At 47.5% G+C, this 20,939-nt stretch overlaps 1 protein-coding gene across 1 annotated transcript in view; it reads right to left on the bottom strand.

Annotated features, from left to right (window-relative positions):
- LMX1A (LIM homeobox transcription factor 1 alpha) overlaps positions 1-20,939 on the bottom strand; it is a 165,493-nt gene that overhangs the window by 101,061 nt on the left and 43,493 nt on the right. The gene's annotated exons all lie outside the window — the stretch shown is intronic.

Raw genomic sequence — 20,939 nt, 5'->3', positions numbered from 1 at the left:
AGACAAACACAGAGCTGAAAGCAGCTCCAAAGTCTCAACTCAAGTGATGCTAAAATGTCTAAAGTCTCTGGATCTCCTCAGTTTGCAAAGAAAGAGCAGAACACTCAACATGGAAAAGCAAAATGGTAGGCAATGGCCTCTACCTTCTGAACAGAGACAGCTGGGGGTCTGGGTGAGCTAGAAGCTAGATGCTGGTCAAAACAGAAATAGATTCCCAGGAGACTCAAGGCCCCAACTTGAGGCTCTTATTATGTCCTCCAAACCTGTGCCCCAAATGATCCTTTCTGAGATCTTCTAAAGCCAGTCTCAGGGCAGCCCATGAAGTCAGAGGGAAGGTTCAGCCTGCTCTGCCCCAAGAATCAGTGGTTCTGAGTCCCATTAACAACATAAATACTTATAGCTGTGCAAACTCAGGCATATCATTCAACCTCTCAAAACCTGATTCCTCATCTGTGAAATTCTTCCACCTGTAAAACAGGGATAATAAAAGCCCAACCCACTGCACTGAGCCGTGGGGAGGCTTCACATGTGACAATGGTTGGCAAGTGTCTATCCTGTTGTACAAATCGATTCCTGTTTCTTAAGCCAGGAAAGCAAAAATACATGACATATAGACAATCTGAAGTGGTCCTTGAAGAAGTAACTTTACAGAACTGGGGAGAGTTAAACTTGAGATAAGAGCTGACACTGAAAATGTCCCAGAGAAGCACATCCTTGAGTTCAGGTACTGAAGCCCTAGGCCCACCTCCTTTCCTTTCCTGGGACTGTGCATGCACCTTGGTGGATGCAGGCTCCTCCCCGGCAAGGCTGCTTTGTACAGAGCCAGCTGGGGAGATGAGAGCTGATTTATGGCCAGGGAGGACCTCCATCACTTGAAGACTGAAGGGACTCTGGAGGCTCAAGTGCAACTTTCAGCTGAAAGGCATGTGACCCAGGGGCTGAGGCTGCTGTCAGTGGGGTCAAAGGGAGGAATTCTGCACAGTCGGCCAAAGGGCTCCAAACAGACAGCAGGGCATCTGTAGTGCTGCAGGCAGGGGCTCCAACACATACAGTCTGAAGGCTTGGCTGCAGAACTGGGGTCCAAAGGGCTGGGAATGACATTCCAAGCGCCATTCTGCGCTTTGGTGGCTGACTGCTGGCCAGAGCGAGGCGGCTGGTCTGGGTGAAATGCTGCCAGGCCAGCTGAGATCACCTTTCCTCACCATGCTCCAAAAGAAAGCCTGGCAACACTTTGGGCTACGAATCCCCATGAGGTCAAGCTGTTCTGGAAATGGCAGGCTCCAAGGCCCACAGAAGAGACTGTAGCTTTCAGGAAACGCCAAATTAATCAACAATAATGAATCTAGCAAATTACCATACATAATAGTGGTCAGCCATTAACAATGAAGAAGAGAGGGACTGCAAAATCGAAGAAGGTACCTGTTTTGTAAGACTGATGTAGTACAGTGATGCCAACACTCTGATTTCAGCTATGTGAACTGTGTCTGCACATGGGAAGGGGATAATGAGCATCTATTCTCTGCTGAGCTCATTACAAGAATAATTATAACTAATCCCGACAACTCCAAGAGATTTTAATTTTTGCATTTGTTAGATGAAAAAATAAATAAGATTCAAAGAGGCTGAAGAACCTGCCTGGAGGGTAGCATGTTTCAGACTCAAGATTTTTAACAAGCCAGTGTCCTGGTATATCTCAACCGCAGACACTCTGCCCTTCCTCTTCCCTTCAGCGATCTGCTCTCCGACCAGAATGCAGTAATGGACATTCACAAGTCCATGTGAATTTTAGCCATTACTTCTCTCTGGGCATTTAAGAGTGAAAGGTAAAGGTGAGTTCCCTTGTTAATGGATCCCAGTCTTCAAAGAGCAGCTGGAGGAGGCATCTGCCAAACAGAGTGTCTGGTACCTGGCTCCATCCTTGAAGTCCTAGCTGCCTGGCTATCTGGGGATGAGGCAAGGAGTCCACCAAAGTCCTCTGACTTCCTGCCTCGCTGTTGGCCATGGGGCCCGGCTCTCCACCATGGAAAGCCCTTAATACCGCAGGATGGAAGGTATTCTCTGCCTGAAAGATATCATTATTGAATAAAAGGGGAGGGAAAACAGAAAAAGGGCATCAAAGCCTAAACAAATAACATCAGCATGAAATCTTTAATGAATGCCTCATCCAAGGCGATCTACTAAAATCCAGACGGTTTAGTAAAAGATGCCTTAAACCCAGTTTATACTGCAAATCAGCCATGAAGAAAAATCAACACCAAGTTAATCCCCATTTAATAATTCAGTTTCAGGATGTTAAAACATATTTCTCTTGGAGCTCCTGCACACATGACTGATAACAGGGCAACCAAGAAACACACCAGAAAAAAAAAAAAAAAAAAGTATTCTTTTTGAAACTATACTATTAGTAGCTTCCAAGAGGTTGCAGTTAGCTCTTCCTGACTCCTGACTTTATCTCCAAAATCCTTTCTTTTCTCCCTTAGACTTCCTCCTAGGCAGGGCAATTTTAAATCCTGCTTAAGGGGCCTGACCTTGACCAAGCATGATTGTCAGATCACTGGTTCAGGCATCAAGGATAGGCTGCCCAAGAACCTTCTGTGGGACAAAGGCCACTGGATCAAAAGCCTCTTCACTTGGGGCCCTGTGGGAAGAATCAGCCACATAGTGATTCTGATTCACAAAGGCCCGCTGAGCCTGATACTAACCGGTGGGAACAAGGCAGCCTCCTCATCAATCCAACCTTCCAAACCCATACTTTTCTCAGCTGGCATCCTGAGTTCCCACCAAATCATTCGGAGCTCAGCATTGACCAGAACCTGCTGTCAACTAAAATGTACTTAGTCACAACCTTAGGCCTGATGCAGGACTGTCTTAACTCTCTCACTGACCTTCTGGAAAGGATTTTTCTCATCACTGATGTTCAGACTGCTTTCAGGTTTTCCTCTAGACATGCAAGAAAGTGCCCAACACAACCTCTTTCCCCATCAGAAACTTGATCTGACCCCAATTAAGTCCTCTTCTCCTCTCCCCCCAGCCTCCCTCATCTCTAAATACAGAGAAGAATGCCAGGGTGGAAGCAGTTCTCATAAGCTCAGCCACACTTTATCCTTTACTCGCGCTTAAAATAGGAAGGCCCACAGTCAAGTCCACAACTGACCAAGAGCAGCCTCAGCTTCTCCCTGCTATCCCCTCTTTCCCCTCCCATAACAGCTCCCCGGTGCCTCTGTGGTGCCTGCCAATGCACAGAAGAGAAATTAAAAGCAAATTTGCATCACCTTTGCGCAGTGCAGGAGCGCTCAGTTTTAATTTGCATTTTATTTGCACAGCACTTGCATATAATATTGTAGAAATGTCCAGAACACTCCCTTCCCCCACCTACCCCACCGGCTTTTCTGCATCCACGAATCCCAGGATGCCTGTGGACGCGGGCAAATTACAGAGGGACTTGATCTCGGAGAGCTAAATCAGAGAGACGTCTGAGTGGCGTCTAAAGGAGAGGGAATCTAAGGGTCAGGAGTTTGATGGCAGTACATTCTGGGCCCTCAAAAAAGTAAGAGCCCCATTATGTCTTTTCCTTACACATGAAATCATGGCAAATTCTCCTCATTGTGCAAATATGCCTGATGCTGACTCCAAGCTGCCAGCTCTCAGGACCAGCTTAACACAATCCCAAACCTGGTGAGAAGCCGTGGGGCAGCCACCTTGCGCCATCTGTGGAAACCCCCGACGGGCCACTTAATATCCCTTCCCTTTAACAAGTGACATTTCTGTGACTCCAGTTCTACTGGGTGTTACACCCACCTGCCTGTCATCCCACCTGTCACCTATGGAGCGGAACACTGCAATCCCAGGGGACTCCCATATATATACACACACACCCCCCCCAAACTAGCCTGAGTCCAAGACACACTCCCCCCAAACATACACTCTTCTGCACATGCAATACTGTAGCCCTCTAGGATTTCCGTAAGACCTGGATTTTATGTAAAGCAAGCCCACACAGAGGACGAGAAGGAGCTATCAGGGCCTTTCCTGGTGGTCCAGTGGCTAAAACTCCATGCGCCCAATACAGGGGGCCTGGGTTCTATCCCTGGTCAGGAAACTAGATCCCACACGCCACAAGTAAGAGTTCCCAATGAAAGCATTAGTCGCTCAGTTATGACTGACACTTTGAGATCCCACGGGCTGTAGCCCAGGAGGCTCCTCTGTCCATGGAATTCTCCAGGTAAGAATACTGAAGTGGGTTGCCATTCCCTTCTCCAGGGGAAGAGTTCCCATGCTGTAACTAAAGATTCTGCATGTCACAACTACGACCTGGTAGAGCCAAATAAATAAATGTTAATATAAATAAATAAAATTTTAAAAATAAAATTCTGAAATTTATTTTCTTTAAAAGGAGCCAGGAAATGCACCACATCTCTTCATGTAACCATTCTCTGCTTCCTTAGCACCCAAGCACTGCCCTCCTCCCAGTTGACACAGACAAGCAGCTTCCAACCTGATGGAATTCAGCATCAAAAAACAAAAAGGTGAGACCACTTTGCTAAATATGCTCCCCTAGTGTCAAAACTGACAGCCAGGTTCCAAGGGGTACTTGAAGAAGAAAACAAAATTAGGAGGAAAAGCAGTGGGACAGTGAAGCCAGAGAGGACCAAAAAAGAAAGAACACAAATTAAATCAGTTCTTTTTCTTTCTCCTTTGTTTTCAACTGTTGCCAAGTTATTTATCTCTGGAAAGCCACTTGCTTTTTTAAGGTGAAGTATTTCTTTGTAGGATGACTTCTTTCACTGGGTTCCACTTAAGTTTATGGCTCTCAGGGAAGGGGAAAAATACCAAGTCATAGAAGGCTGGGGCACAAAGGGGTCTTCAGGACATGAATTGTCTTCTTGTTTTAGAGAAGAGGAAACTGCGAGGCCCACACGGTGCTGGCCCACAGTTAAGTGACTTCTCCAAGGCTACACAGACAGACAGTCTGACGGTGGAGGCAAGGGAAACCCTCAACTCCCTGCCTCCTGTTCTGCCACACCTTAGCACTGAACGAAGAGGATGCTCAAAGATGTCCATAAGGCCGATTTCTTTCCTCCTCACCCCCTGACGACCCTCGGCAGTGGTACTACTTATCCCTGTCTTCAGTGTCCTCTGCTGCCCAACAAACATATCTGCACCCAGTTGCTTTTTACCTTACCTGGGTGCCATGAAGATTGACGAGGCAGTGATTCTTACTGAATTTGTGGCAAAGGCATTTTTACAAAATCACTGCCCTCTGAGTGGTCCAGCGATCCTAGGATAGTCACCTCTATGATTTCTCCTCCTTAGAGAAAAGTGCTGGGGGAAGTTTCTCTCTCCAGATGCCCAGGGAGGCTGCCAGTTGCTAGCAACTGAGCCCCATGTAACTCAGCATACTTGCTTTTCTCCCTGGCTTCCAGGATGTTCAGAACTAAGTTCCATGGGTTCACCTGAATGAACTCCTCTGAGCCTCTGTCTTTTGGAGCACCTCTTGCTCCGCACCACCCTTGTTTTCCCTCTTTCATTCTTATTTCAATCATTTTATTGTGTCTTTGTTATCTTAGTTCAGACTCTATAACAAATACCATAGACTGAGTGACCTAAAGCATAAACATTTACTTCCTAAGTTCTGGAGGCTGAGACGTCCAAGATCAAGGTGCTGGCAGATCTGACTTCTGGTGAGAGCTTGCTCCCTGGTTTACAGATGGAGCCTTCTTGCTTTGTCCTCACATGGTAGAGAGAGAGCCCCGGTCTCCTCATTTTGTTATAAGGGCACTAATCCCACCATGTGGGTCCCCACCCTCATGACCTTATCTAACACGAATTACCTCCCAAAGTCTCTATCTCCAAATATTATCACATGGGGGATTAGGGTTAAACATATGACTGTCCCTTCCTCTCAAATTCATTCAGTCCATAGCATCTGATATTATTATCAGATTAATAATTATTATTATTATTTTATTATTATTATATTTATTATTATAATAATTACTATTATTATTTTAATAGTATTATTATTATTGCCTCAAATCATCTTTGAAAGGGTATCTTATAAATAATAATACTGAAATTCTCAAGTTTTGAGGAGAAAGAGAATGTGTAATTTTCATACGTCTTAGGCTAAAGCCATTAATACAGAGCTGGTGAGAACATTTCTTCTGTGCTAAGACTACAATACCAGACAGATAGAGAACTCCAACATGCTCCCAAATGTGAAGGTAAATCCAGGACAGGTCCCTGTGCACCCATCTTTACATGGGCATTTATCTACACACATGCTTATCTCCTTTATGGCTCACCAGTGGCAGCTGACTTACTCCAAATGTGCTGGGGGCTGGGAACACTTTGTGGTTGGCTGACCTTGTACCCACTCTGGAGCTTTGGGTTATTCATGGATCCTCGTCAAAATTTACAAAAACACAAGACAGATGAGAAAGGGGAAACACATTCCTCAGCTGGAAGAGTGGCCAAGTAACCACAAACTGCTGGCCCTCCTGGGACCCTGCTGGTCACGGACTTGGCTTCGGCAGCCCACTGACTCGTTTCTCCAGACAGCACCTACGCCCACGCCTTATTCTTCCCTCTGACCGCCAGTCCTCCGGGTCCCAAGGAGGGAAAGCATGATGGGAAGCAGACAACTACCAGATAGCAATGCAAGGAGCCAAGGTAAGATTGAGAAGGAAGCCACTTCCTCCACACTCAATGCCCTGCCAGGTCTGAGACCCCTCTGCCTATTAGCCTTGGTTCAAACTCTGGAGCTCAGGGTGGATTTTTCAAGGCAGAAGCTACAAAGCATAAAACTTTCCATGTCTTCTACACAGGATGTCCTGTCTAGTATCTCTGTGGGATTAGCCCAGATCAGATATTGTTTTCTTAAAATGCACACCCTCCATCCAAAGTGTAAAGACTCTGGGCCAGGATGGGGAGCCACAGGCAGACACTCTGTCACATACTGGTTAGAAGCTCAGGTCTGGAGATGGTCAGAACTGAGGTGGTAAAGCCAGGCTCCACGCTTTCCTAACCAGGTCCCTCTGGGAAATTTACTCAATGTTTCCATGCCTCCGTTTCCTCCTCTGTAAAGTTCTGTGAGATAGATAAGGTACAGTGTGTAAGACAAGGATTGATGAGCCAGGACATTGTCAGGACAGCCCTTTTGCCCAGATGTGCACTCAAAGAAGCTAACTGCCTCTAACGTCCTCACTGCCCAATTCCTGCCTGGACCTGTACTCCAGCTCTGTGCACGCATGCTCAGCTGCTTCAGCCATGTGTGACTCTTCAAGATGCCACGGACTGTAGCCCACCAGGCTCCTCTGTCCATGGGATCTTCCAGACAAGAATACTGGAGTCGGTTGCCATTTCCTTTGCCAGTGGACCCTCCCAACCCAGAGATTGAACCTGTGTGTCCTACATTGCAGGTGGATTCTTTACCCGCTGAGCCACCTGGGAAGCCTATACCCCAGCTACGCACAATAAATATTCACTCCACTCCCGCCACTTCACCTTGAGCTTGAGTGACTTTCTCTCCCTCATTAACTTTGGGCTTCACCACAGGACTGGTTTGGCCAATGGAATGTGAGCAAATGTGCACCCGTGGTGTGGCTGCTATTATCCTCCATGAGAACATGGCTCACGACTGCTGATGTGAAGGGAATGCAGACAAGACCTGAGCCCAACCTGACACCTGGAGCCAAGTCCAAGTGGCCCACAGCCTGAAACAGACTGCGCCTGTCAACCTAGAGCCCCATAAGTGAGAAAAGTAAATGCTTGGGTTTTTAAGTCCCTAGCTTCAGGATGCTTTGTTATGCTGCGTTCCTGTGGCAATAGCTAACCAATCCACTCTCAAAAAGCTAAATGTGATCATCTGCCTGTTCTTCCTCCATTTGTCTACATCACATGGTGACGGCGCCTTCCCGAGTGCAGTCAGCGCAGATGGTCTCTGAAACTCACTGCCAGCCTGCGGGTCTCTCACACCATCGCACACCCAGGATACGACCCCTGATTCTGCCCAGAGATACGGCGGCCGGTGGTGGCTGCTTTAACCAGACTCTCCAGCATCACAGGATTTTCACCCCAGTCCTTATTGGAAGCCCACCCTCCTTCTCGTCCCCCTGCTCGGGCAGCACATAGAGTGAAGTGGTCAGCAGGAGCTGGGGCTCAGGCCTGAGCTGCTGGCAGCTACGCTCACTGTGTCCTCCCGGGCAGAAGACAGATGCTGTGTCTGTGCATATGGGCAGTAGTAATGACAACTCCCTGTGGCTTCATGCAAGGGAATCAGGCGGTACAGGCAAGGCAGGCCAAGCTTCCCTTCCCGTTCCAGCAATGACAGTGAAACAAATGGCAGGAAATTCATTCTGCTGACCAACACAGGAAGCAATGCCAGGGCACAGCTCTGGAAGTGGAGAGAAAAGCCAGAGGAAAGATAATAGGGAGCAAGAGACAAAGAAAGTGAGAGAGGAACTCTAACTCTTGTGTGAACATCAATCTCTATTAATTCATCGGTTCTCATAACTCTGTCCATCCAAACCTCACCGAATCTAGTTCCAAAAAGGCTTAAATCTGGCAGATATCTTCTGTTCAGAAAGCCGGCCTGCCATTCCACAAGAATTTTGGATAGCTCAGGTGCCAGACAGAAATGTAAAAGGGGTGGGGGAAGGGCTGGTGTGAACAAGGCCAAGACCATAGTACAACTCAAGACAGATATTAGCCACAAACACACTTGTCCCACAGACAGAAAAAAAACCACTAGCAGGACTTCCATCCCCAGAGTCATGCTAACCCAGAAGGAATTCTAGGTGACGTGTAATGCAGTGTGCATGCATCGGTCGTGTCTGAGTCTTTGTAATCTATGGACTGTAGCCCGCCAGGCTCTTGTGTCTATGTATACACTGTGTATATACTTAATAAAGATGCTGGTGAGTTACTTGGCACTTCACGTGCAACCTCCAGACCTCAGCAATACCCTTAGGACAGATCCTTCTGAGTCTGCACCTAAGCAGTCACTCTGTGCTAGGTCAGCTGGTCTTGGCACTCTGCACACACCTCCAGGGAATTTCCACCCAGAGGAGCCTGCCCCATGCACGGAAGGATCTAGAGGACACACAGTGAGCTAACAGCAGGCACCTCCTTCTGCCATCAACATTTGGACTCACATCTTATGTGAAAATAGTCTTTGAGCAACAGCACATTTAAAACTTCAACTTGCAGAGAAAGACAGTGAAGACCACGAACCACGGTAAGGAATGCTGCTTTCCCCTTCCTCCCTAATAGAGGTTGAGACACAGAACCATCGCTGGAGGCCAAGCGGTCAGAGAAGGCCTTCTGGGACCTGTTGGCCAGTGCGAGGGGAAAAGAAAGAAAGGAATCAACTGTGGAAGAAATAGTTCTGAGGAGAAAACCAGTTAGCATATGAATAAAGGAAGGATTAGTCCAAGTGGGAAATAGACGCACCTAACACATCCGCAGTGCAGGCGGCCAGGCCAGTGGCCAGGTGGATTCTCAGCGGACTCCAGAGAGCCCCGGGTCAGCCCTCTGAGAACCCACGCCTAGGAGAGCCGAGAGCACCCAGGACACCCTGTACCCGAGTCACAGGACCAAATCACTCCAGCCCCACTAGTCTCTGGCTCCTCACTGCAAATGCAAGTGATGTGAGTTGTGGCATGAAAGAGATGAAACCCTTTTTAATGCGAGGAAGCTCCAGACACATTTTGGATATGATCTTTACGTGTGACTCTGCAAAGTGCTCAGTAGCAACTGAAGACAGCAAGTGTCTAAGGTAAAGCAACAGGAAAGACACTCAATCTCTTTAACATGATTTTTTAAAACTGTACTGAGCACCTACTTAGTAATTCACCCTTTCTCAAAAGTTTTATTACTTAATCCTAGCAACAATTCTACTAAGTAGGGAGTGTACTCTCTATTAAGGTAAGAAAAATTGAGGCATAAAAAGGTTAAGTGACTCAGTTAAAATCACATAGCTAATAAGGAACAATGTGGGTTTAGTCTCCCAGACTTGTGATTGGACTCTTGTACTATGTTCTGCAGCTCTTGTCTATGTGAGACAGGTGACTTTTATAGCACCTATCATTTAGAGCAGAGTCTGTGTCTATGCACACACTTACAATCTCCATCACAGAAGATGCTCGAGCCGTAATGGTCATTTCTGGAGGGGTGAGCTGCTCATCCTGAAAGCACCTCCCAGGTCAGAATATGGGTCCTGACGCTACCCTGGATTATCACTGCCTACCCCTCTGTTTTCTTGACATGGATATTATTAAAGACGATGCTAAGAGAGGTTTACGGGTGTCTCATATTCTCCCCTTGGTCCCCTTTGGAAAGAGGAGCTGCTTACGGAAAAACCTCCCTTTCCGCCCTGAGTCAAGGCATTCCTTGGGCGACTGGAGGGGAGCCCCCTCCCCGCCCCATAGCCATTTGGAAGTGATTACCACCGAGATACCCTGACAGAGTGAATGATGCTGAGGGCTTGCTCCTGGATGCTGAGCGCAGAGCTCGCCGCACGTCCCCACCCCCAGCCCTTGGCACACACCGCTACAGAGAGCCTCGAATCCCACTTGGATGCCGATTTCCAAGGCTTGCTTTCCACTCTCTGATACATGGGATCAACTTTAATAACAAAAACCTGGCAGGGAAGGCATCACTGCCTAGCAAGCGCTCCCACTGGCAAAACCAAGGAAGTCCTGGTAGGGGGCTGGAGGGCAGACTGTCAGCTCATCTGTTACCTCTCAGCCCGAGACGCAAGGGCACTTGTGACCTCCTCTCAGGCCCTCCGCCTTGGATCTAACAACAGCAACAAGGGTCTATATGGTGGCTTCTTCCCTTCTTCCTGGAGGAGTCCTCCCCTCCAACCCACCACCTCTAGTCAACTTCCACCCAGTCCTCCCTGGAAGTTCATCTGCTACAAACTCTCAGAGTAATCTGCACTCCCTGCATGGCTCTAAGAAGCTTCCCCTGGGAGGAATCAAAGCTGCTGGGGATCTGACACTACCAGGGGCTCAAGGAGACGCATGAACCATCTACCTTCCCCGTGACCCATGAAAACCATCACTTCTTCGTATCTGGAGCTACAAGCTTGCTGCTGAGCTGATCTTGTCAAACCACGTCACAGCATTCACCTCTGCAAAAGCCACCATATATTAAGGCCCAGAGAGAAGACATAGCCCATCTTGCTGCCTCAACAAGAAAAAAAAAGACACAGAAGTGAGAAAAGCACTTGTCTACCTACACTAAGTGGTCATCTCTCAAAGTGGTGTCATTAGATGTTCACAGCAATCTCATGGCATATTCTCTGTTTCACGGATGAGCAAAAGCCTCAGGAATACAGAACGCTGCCCAAAGCTCTGCTGCCAGTAAGTGGCTGTTTTCAGATGAACCCAGGTCTGGTGACTGAAGGCTGTTGCTCTCTGGATTCCTGACCCTTTCAGTGGTCTGACAGTTCCTGGATGGCAGGGACCTTGACACCCCAGCAATTTGTCCTAGCTTTATGCAGTATAAACTGGAATTTTCATCACTGATAGGTGACAATGATATTTGCTCTCCTACCCAGACTTGATCTCTTGCTACTCCTCATTTTCTGTTCCCCTCCATCCAAGCTTTCTTCCTGGATGGGAAGAGTTAGCAGGCTTCAAGGTATAAAATAAACGAGCAGGGCAAGGGGATAAGAAGCACCTCAATTGCCTGTTCCTTTTACTTCTTACTCAATAGAAAGTCATAAGATGGAGCATTTCAAACTCAAAACTGCCACCATCAAAATCCACAGGATACCCAAGAAGGAGCAGTAATTCAAAGAGAGTTATCGAGGGTACCTGGACATCATCTCACCCCTAAGGGAACTGGAGATAAAGCAGATCAGCGACTGTGCAAAAGCAACAATTAGCAGAGGGGTCCTGCACCCAACAAGAGAGAGGTGCAGATGTGGCCCACACACCTTCCCTCTCCCACCTTTCCATCTCTTCGTCCCTGTATTTTCAGTCTTTCCTTATCTTAGAAGATGATTTGGGGAGTCATGCAGTCAGCGCAGGTCACTGAGATCGACTGGAAAGTAATTACAGCTCACTGCAGAACCTAGAGTTGGGAGAGCTCAGAGCATTTCATTTGTGCAGACTTAGGTACTCGGCAATACAGAGGGGATGCTATGTGGGTAAGGACTTGGGAAAGGATATTATATTTGATTATGACTCCTAGAATAATCTTGGGTAAATCTGATCACCCACAGGACAGGGAAAGAACTTTCTATACAAAATCTGCCATCATGACAGTATTTGCTATGTGAAGGTGAAAGTGTTAGTCACTCACTCGTGTCTGACTCTTTGTGACCCTATGGACTGTAGCCCGCCAGGCTCCTCTGTCCATGGAATTCTCCAGGGAAAAATACTGGAGAGGGTAGCCATTCTCTTCTCTAGAGGATCTTTCTGACCCAGGGATCGAATCCAGGTCTCCCACATTGCAGGTAGATTCTTTACCATCTAAGCCACCAGGGAAGCCCAGTTTTGCTATAATGTCCCCCAAATCTGGAAGTCTCTTTCTATCCTGACTTTCCCATGTCCTCTAATATTCAAAGAGCTTAAAACTTACCTGAAATCGCCTCCATGGATGAAGTGGAAGCCCAGGAGCTAAGCATTTCAATCAACAGGATTCACATTTTGTTTTTCCTTCCCCTAGGTCCCTCACTCTTCCCTAGGAGAGGACAGACTAAAACTGCATCTATTATTCTGAATTCTTCAGTATGACAGACACATAGGCCTGAAGTGATAAGGACTTTATCAGGTTCATAAACAAATGAAAAGAATCTCCTACGTGCAAAAAGAGTCTCAGGTCCAGTCATGCTTATACTGCATTCCCAGTTTCATATGGCTTTGTGTAGCAAGAAAGTGAGTGAAAGTCACTCAGTCATGTCCAACTCTCTGCGACCCCATGGACACAATCCATGGAATCCTCCAGGCCAGAACACTAGAGTGGTAGCCTTTCCCTTCTCAGGGAATCTTGCCAACCCAGAGATCAAACCCAGGTCTCCTGCATTGCAGGCGGATTCTTTACCAGCTGAGCCACAAGGGAAGCCTAAGAATACTGAAGAGGGTAACCTATCCCTTCTCCAGTGGATCTTCCCAACCCAGGAATTGAAACAGGGTCTCATGCATTGCAGGCGGATTCAACTGAGCTATCAGGGAAGCCCTTTATGGCAAGAAATCTCCACTCAACTGGATTCTGAAACCAATGGATTCCCAAGACCATTCTGCTTCGACCTAAGAGATAGCAGGACAGGAAAAGCCTATCCCTCTGAACTCCAGGTACCATAACTGACAGATGTGAAGATTCACTGGCTGGCTCTCATCTACTTCATGTCCCTGAAGTCACTGCACAGACATGCCTGACAAGAGAAAATGAATCCCTGTGCCACGCTGAAGGGCCATGCACTGCAAAGTTTAGAGATCATCAACCTCTTTTCCAGCATTGTCATCAAAGGTTAAGGAATGTTACCTTGGGCTGGGAGAGTTCTCACCTATAGACCCGCACTATTGGAGAAGGATAAAGGTATGCTTGACCCAGAGGCTCCTGGGAAAGGGAGTTCTTCATTTTGGGGCTCCATCTGCACAAAGATAATCGAGCTCTTTCAAAGAAGATGGAGGCAAGTGTTACTATAAGCTTTAGGAGATTTCCAGAGGGCAAGGTGTGTGGCATGCCATTCATGAGGCCTGGGCGGGGGAGGCGGGGGGATGAACTCATAACCTCAAAATGACCCAAAAGAGGCCTCCTAGTCCCATCACGGGCATTCAGGCAAGCGGTTCTGGGCTACCCACTCTGCCACTGTAACTTGAGGCTACCATATTACATCCCCCATATCACCTAATCAACCAAGACCGTGAGAACTGTCTATTTTTATGGTTTTGATGTTTTCCTTTGTTTTCCAAATGCCTAGACTCTATTTCAGTAGTTCAAGACAAAAGTACTGGTATATCTCCCTTATTAATATTCTAATGTGCTTTGAGGTTGAAAACTTGGGCCATGAGGACAGAGAAGAGTTATTGCTATTTATTAGATTATGCAAAACAGCAGTATGATACGCTAGATAGAGCACAGTCTGGGAAATCACGAGCTCACGGGCACTGAGTCCAGCTTTGTCCCAGATTTGTGGCTGCTCAGAGAAAGATTTCATTGCATTGCTGCCTTGAATTTTTCCATATATAAAATAAGTATGCTTATTGTAGAAGATTAAGGATATCTGATTATAAATTCTTTGACTCTCTTCCTATCAAGAGCTGGGACTATATCTTTTCACCGTGGATCTGCATGGGCACTGTAACAGCGAAAGTGACAATGGAAGTCACGCTGTGCCAGTTTCTGGGCCCAGATTTTAAGACTGGTGGTTCTACTTCCTGTCTCTTGGATCCTTCACCCTTGGAAACCAGCCACTATGCTGTAAGGAAGCCCAAGGAACCCTGTGCAGAGAGGCCCACATGGAGAGGAACCAGGGCCCCTAGCCAACAGCCCCAGCTGAGCTCCCAGGCAAAAGCCAGAACCAAACTGCCAGCCACATGTGTAAGCCACCTCAAAAACAGGTCCTCTGTCTCCAGCTGAGCTACTCCAGCCAACACTGCCTCCAATAGCAACAAGCCATCCTTGCTGAGCCCTCCTAAATCACAGGTTCATTAGCAAAATAAAAGGCCGCTGTTTCAAGCCACTAACTTTTGGTGTGCTCTGCTATGCAGCCATAAGTAATGGGAACTTATAATCAGACTTCTAAGTGGAGAAAAGGGGACTGAACAAAACATAGAGGAATTATCTTTCAGTGACTGCTCTGTATCTCAAAGAGGCTACATACCAGGAAATAAAAGGTCTCCAGAAGAAGTAACCTTCTAGTCACAGCCTTGTATCCCCATTATGGCAGAGGATGAGTCATGCTCAACTTATGCCTGCTGGAGACAGGATAAAATCCATAGCAAGTTTATACCAACAGGACTTGCATAACATATGGGATCCAGTGATAGATTAAAAATGCAAGACCCTCCATATGAAAATTGTTATTATAGAAAATTATTAAGAATTTCAAAATGGGACAGCAAAGAATTAAGCTAAACGTGGGACCCTTCTGAGACCAGGGCCCTGTGTGACTGCCTGGGTTTCTCATCCATGAAGCCAGCCCTGCATCCCGGTTGAGTGGCCTTCTGTTGATACCACAGGCACATGTATCCTAAACTCTAGAAAGCCACCTCCTCTGGGCCCTATGCTCATACTTTCATTTAGAAGGATCCAGACAAAACTGGAATCCAGACGAAAACAAAAGGCAAAAATCCAGACAAAAACAAAAAGCAGAAGAAGTTGCCTAGGGTCAGAAAGCATTTTAGAAATGAGTAACCCAACTTCATACCTGGGCAAACACACATATCCTCCCCTTTTGTTATTGTTGGGCTAGGTAATAGAGAAGAGTTTTTAGGACTATTTACAAAAGTGTGGGAAGGATTTAAGGAAAGCAACCAAGGATGGCACAGTAGCCCACGGTGGGGAGCTTCAGGGAGCTGGTCCACCTCAAAGCTCAAGGATTGAGTGAGGAGGAACAGTTACAGGCACCCAAGAAAGCTGTGTGGAAAGGACGTCTGACAGCAGCTAAAGCTTTGGTCAAAGGACAAAGACAGCATGTCAGGACTGCACAGGAACGGAGCCAGGGGAATAAATAGCCAGCCTCATCCTCTTCTGCCCCCAGCTCTCCTAGCATCATCTCTTCCTGGTCAAACCCAAGAGACGTCAGAGTTCAGCTGAGTCCACAGAGGCACAGCACACAAGTCAGTCTCATGGGGACATATGTGAGAGCCAAGTCTTATTTGTTAGGAAGCTGGGAAAGCCTTCTTTAGAAAACCTCAACATTTTGCCCCTTTATTTTTTTCATCTAAGACACAAGCCCGGTGTCACTGGAAGTATCTTTTGGTTGCCATCTCCTCAGCTGCCCTCACAAGCCAGGGCTGGACTGAGCAGTGAGGCAATGAGGGCAGCGAGGGGTTAAGATGGACCTGGCTGGGGCCAGCCCTCAGCCCACAGCCACAGAGGGAGAGTTAACAGCAAACAGAGAGAGGCCATGAAGCTGACACCTCCTTGAGAAATAAATGCTGTCTCAGCCGTTCGTATGGGAGATGTTGGAGCCGGGGCCAGGGGTGGGGGCAGGGTGGGCAGAGTAGGGAGGAGTGGGCAGTCACCACATGCTTTTTTCTGAGCTTCAGAACATACTGTCAGCTTGGCCCTTGGAGGCCAAAGCAGTGAGCATGGCCAAAAGGGTACAGGGCTTCATTGACTCAGCCTCTAAAAATCAAACATCCAAGGCTGCTTCAAAATGGACTCAAGCAACCTAGTTTCTATGCTTGCACTTAAGCATTGGGTACCTATGGGTCAAAAAACAAAGATCATGGCATCTGTCCCATCACTTCATGGTAAATAGATGGGGAAACAATGGAAACAGTGAAAGACTTTATTTTCTTGGGCTCCAAAATCACTGTGGATGGTGACTGCAGCCATAAAATTAAAAGATGCATTTCTCCTTGGAAGAAAAGCAATGACAAACCTAGACAGTATATTGAAAAGCAGAGACATTACTTAGCTGAGAAAGGTCCATATAGTCAAAGCTATGGTTTTTCCAGTAGTCATGTATGGATGTGAGAGCTGGACAATAAAAAAGGCTGAGCGCCAAAGAACTGATGCCTTCAAACTGTGGTGCTGGAGAAGACTCCTGAGAGTCCCTGGACTGCAAGGAGATGAAACCAGTCAATCTTAAAGGAAATCAACCCTGAATATTCATTGGAAGGACTGATGCTGATGCTGAAGCTGAAGCTCCAATACTTCAGCCACCTGATGTGAACAGTCAACTCACTGTAGAAGACCCTGATGCTGGGAAAGATTGAGGGCAGGAGGAGAAGGGGATGACAGAGGATGAGCTGGTTGAATGGCATCACAGACTCAATGGACATGAATTTGAGCAAAGTCTGGGAGATGGTGAGGGACAGGGAAGCTTGGCGTGCTTCAGTCCATGGGGTTGCAAACAATCGGACACAGCTGAGTGACTGAACAAGAACAATAACCTCTAGGTCAGTGGCAGCATTTTCCTAAGTCACTTTCTCTTAATTTGATGATCCACCAAGAGACAGTACAGTAACCTCAAGGTCAGGGAAGAGGCTGGTCCGCTTTCTAGCTAGTCCTATGTCTTGTTTTCCTTCTTTGCCTCTCAGCTTCTCTTTCTCTTTGTTTTATTTCCTGTTTCTGCTCTCCCTTGAAAAAACTATTTTTTCTCCTGATATCTTTATTTTTCTGCTTTACTTCTCATTTTGAGATTCATTCCCTTTTTTCTTTTCTTTAGTCTCTCTGACTGAGCAAACAGCATTGATGTTCATGGCCTCCAGACCCACAAGCCCTCCAGTATCTTCTTCCTTTATGCAAGACTGGCAGTTTCTCTTTTCTCCGGTGGGCAAGCCTACCTTTCCCTACAGTAAACACCCAATAATTTTGAGCCATCACGGGACTAAGGGCACAGCCAGCAGATAACAGTCCATGGTGTCCGTTCACACCAGCTAGGGGCAGAATGACCACAAGCGGTATCCCCTCCCCCTAGACAGAAGCCCTGGAGACCAACGGCCCAGAGCTCCTGGTGGGCGGGCACACAGCCCCTTTCGAGGTCCACCCCTCAGCCGCAAGGTTAAGCAACTGATCAGAAGCCTGGCCCTAGAAATGAGAGCCAGGAGTTCCACTGTGTGCCCCTCATGAGCTGTCCAACAGGACACGTCTATCACTTAATCCCGTCTCATAATGGCCCCCTTCTCTTTCTTCATCGCCATCTTTCATTCTATAACCTACCCCCAACTACTCAGGGAAAGTCAGGGTTCTAGTAAAATACAATCTCTATGTTTACAAAGGTGATGTCAGGTCATATCCACAAGTCCTGATTGGTCCTCTCTCTGGCCACACCCTCTCTGGACTGGCTCCCCTCCCCCTCCCTAAGCTCTCCCAACATCCTTTCGGACCAAAGAACATTCGGGAGAAGTCCCACTCCCTTTCATCTCCACCAATCCAACCTTGGCTTAAAGCCCCCTGGGATATCAGTGCAGGCAATGCTAACCATAGCTTTGTATTTTGAACCCTGCCTTTGAAGTACGTGCTAACAGCTGTAATTGGCATTATGAAAGAAGGTTAGAATAAATTACTTGTAGCTAAGGAGCCAGCAAAGAGAAAATTGTCCATGTCAACTTGTATTTGGTCCTTAATCCAACACTGTAAAACTAAATCCCTGTCACCCTGACTGGGTGTTAGTCTGAGGCATAGAGCAGGGTCGTGCTGACCCCTCTGACTGGCAGGGCCCTGGGTAGGACCTCAAAACCACCAAGTAGGCCCAGGAAGGTCTACAGGGTCCCATCCATCCTGACGCTCCTCTTGACACTCGTGGCCCTCACCCCACCGCCCAAGACCTCCGCCCCTCTCCTAGAAAGCCTGAGTCCAGCAGCTGAGACAGGTATCCTCACCCAAGTTATCGCCGAGGAAGTATTCAAGGCGTGCCCCTCTCAGCAGTGGTGGGTTTACACCAAGAGTTTGGAACACAGAAGGTCTCACAGGCTATTCTCCACGGCAGAGCCTCAGGTACCCTCACGGAGGCGGACGAGAGCTGTTCAAGTGAGGACCGCTGTCCGGCCCTCAAAGCAGGGCCCGGATCAGAGAGGCTGCTATGCCCGGACGCTCCTCACCCACAGGCTGTTTTCATGATGTGGCGGCATGGAGAGCTTCACTTCTCAATTCAAAAAACAAGGAAGATTTTTCTTTTTCAGTTGTGTGGCCGAGTCCCTTATGGTGGTTTTTTGTCTCACGTATGTCCAAGTGTGGGTGTGACAGAGAGAGCGAGAGACCACACACATCTGAGGGAGAGACAGGCAGACTCCGGGCGACAGAAGCAGTCACACAGCGCCTGTCGCCTTCCCAGCCCCGAGAACCTGTGCTGAGAACTGACGGGAGCTGGCTGAGGGCAGAGCGGTCAGGGCTGCGAGCACCAGTGTTGCTGCCGCAGGGCCCGGGGACGGACCACGACACCCACTTCCATGTGCAGCCAGCACCTCGCGTCCCCACGAGGACTGGCGTGGCCCCTGAGGACGCGCACCAGCGCCTCCCCCCAGCCATCACTCCTGACTGCAGGGCCGTGATTCTCCTCGAGCTGCTTCACGAGAGCCTTGCGGGGAGCGGCTGGGCCAACACCGAAAGGTCAGCAGAATTCTGCCTGGACACTGGGCAGCAACAAGCTGGGAAGTATGTGTGTTGGACGGGGGTGAGGGCGGTCTTCAGGGTCCTAAATGTCCCACATGAGCAGGGGAACCAGAGGAAGGAATCTTTCATTTTTTTACTTTTCATTTATTTGGCTGTGGGTCTTGGTTGTGGCACATGGGATTTTCAGTCTTCATTATAGCATGTGGGATCTTTAGTTGCAGCATGCAAACACTTAGTTGATGCATGGAGGATCTAGCTCCCCCACCAGGGATCAAAGCCCAGCCCCCTGTATTGGAAGCACATAGTCTTAGCCACCAGCCCACCAGGGAAGTCCCAGGAATCCTCAATGTTACTACGTCCCCATCTGCATCCACATGCAGGTGCAGCTCCCAGGGACACCTGAGTTACACATACAAAGCCGAAGATGGAGGCAGATGTGTTGGCCCTTTTATATACAGCACAAGGGAAATGGACGTGCAGAAGGAAGAGGCTGAAGAAGGTTCAGTAGCTGGCAAGAGTCAGCGTCTGGGTCCCAAGGTACCCCAGGACCCAGGCAAGGTTTCCGCCTTCCCTCCTGTTACCCCCAACAGACTGAGGTGTCCCTTCCCCTTTGACACAGTTACATTCTTGATCAGGATCTGGTTCAGTGAAAGTGAGTTTAGAAAAACCAGAAGAAGAAATGAACTCAAGAAAAAAACTACCCTGAAAGGATTGTTTATGAAATTGATACTCACAAATGCCCAAGAAGAAAGCGAACTCTCTCCTACATTTCTGACCCCACCTCACCTCCATGTACCCAGTCTGTACACAGGTAGCCCTTAACCAATGGGAATTATTCTCTTCCTCAGGGGTGCCCTGGATTTGTGGAACCCAGGCAGAGCGAGGAAAGAGATGAAACCCCTCAACAGTTACAAGTCTTGTTTGTAAGACTTGCAGAAATACAACTATCCACAAATATAATTAATTCACTCACTCCAACTATTCTGACTGTGTGATATCCAGGGAATAATACCCTGAATATTCTTATAGGAGAAAGCTACAAAGAAGGCAGGAGGGTGGGTAAGCTTGACATATTACACTTACCCTTCTCTTTGTGTTAGTTAAAATCTTAGACTTCAAAATAAGGCAAAGTTGGAATTTTTTAATACAAGCTAAAGTAATGCTTAAAAAAAAAAAAACTTTATTCTGCATTGTGGTATAGCCAATTAACAATGTTGTGGCAGTTTCAGGTGAAAAGTGGGGGACTCAGCCATACATATACATATATCCATTCTCCCCCAAACTTCCCTCCCATCGAGGCTGTTATATAACACTAAGAAGAGTTCTCTGGGATATACAGTAGGTCCTTGTGGGTTATACATTTTAAATATACCAATGTGTACACGTGGATTCCTAACACCCCAGCAATCCCTTCCCCCTTCCCAGCAAAGTTGGAATTTACCCATTAATACAAAATAATATAAAAAAATAGGGGCACAGAGAACTCCTACAGAACAAGGCATTTCAGATGTGTCCATTTGGAGTTTCAACATGTGGGAGAAAATCAAGCCATTCTGGGAATCACTGGGACATAGGGATAGCCCTAAAAAGTGAAGCGTGATAACACAAGAGGATAAAATCCTTCTGAGTGGGGCTCCAGGCCCAGAAGATTTCTGCAAACTATTATCTAATTTTGTTCCCCTCACGGCATTACAGAG

Source organism: Dama dama, chromosome 20 (assembly GCF_033118175.1).
Source record: "Dama dama isolate Ldn47 chromosome 20, ASM3311817v1, whole genome shotgun sequence".
Lineage (NCBI taxonomy): Eukaryota > Metazoa > Chordata > Mammalia > Artiodactyla > Cervidae > Dama > Dama dama.
Note: the sequence above shows the minus strand (reverse complement) of the source record. Positions and strands in the feature narration are given on the sequence as shown.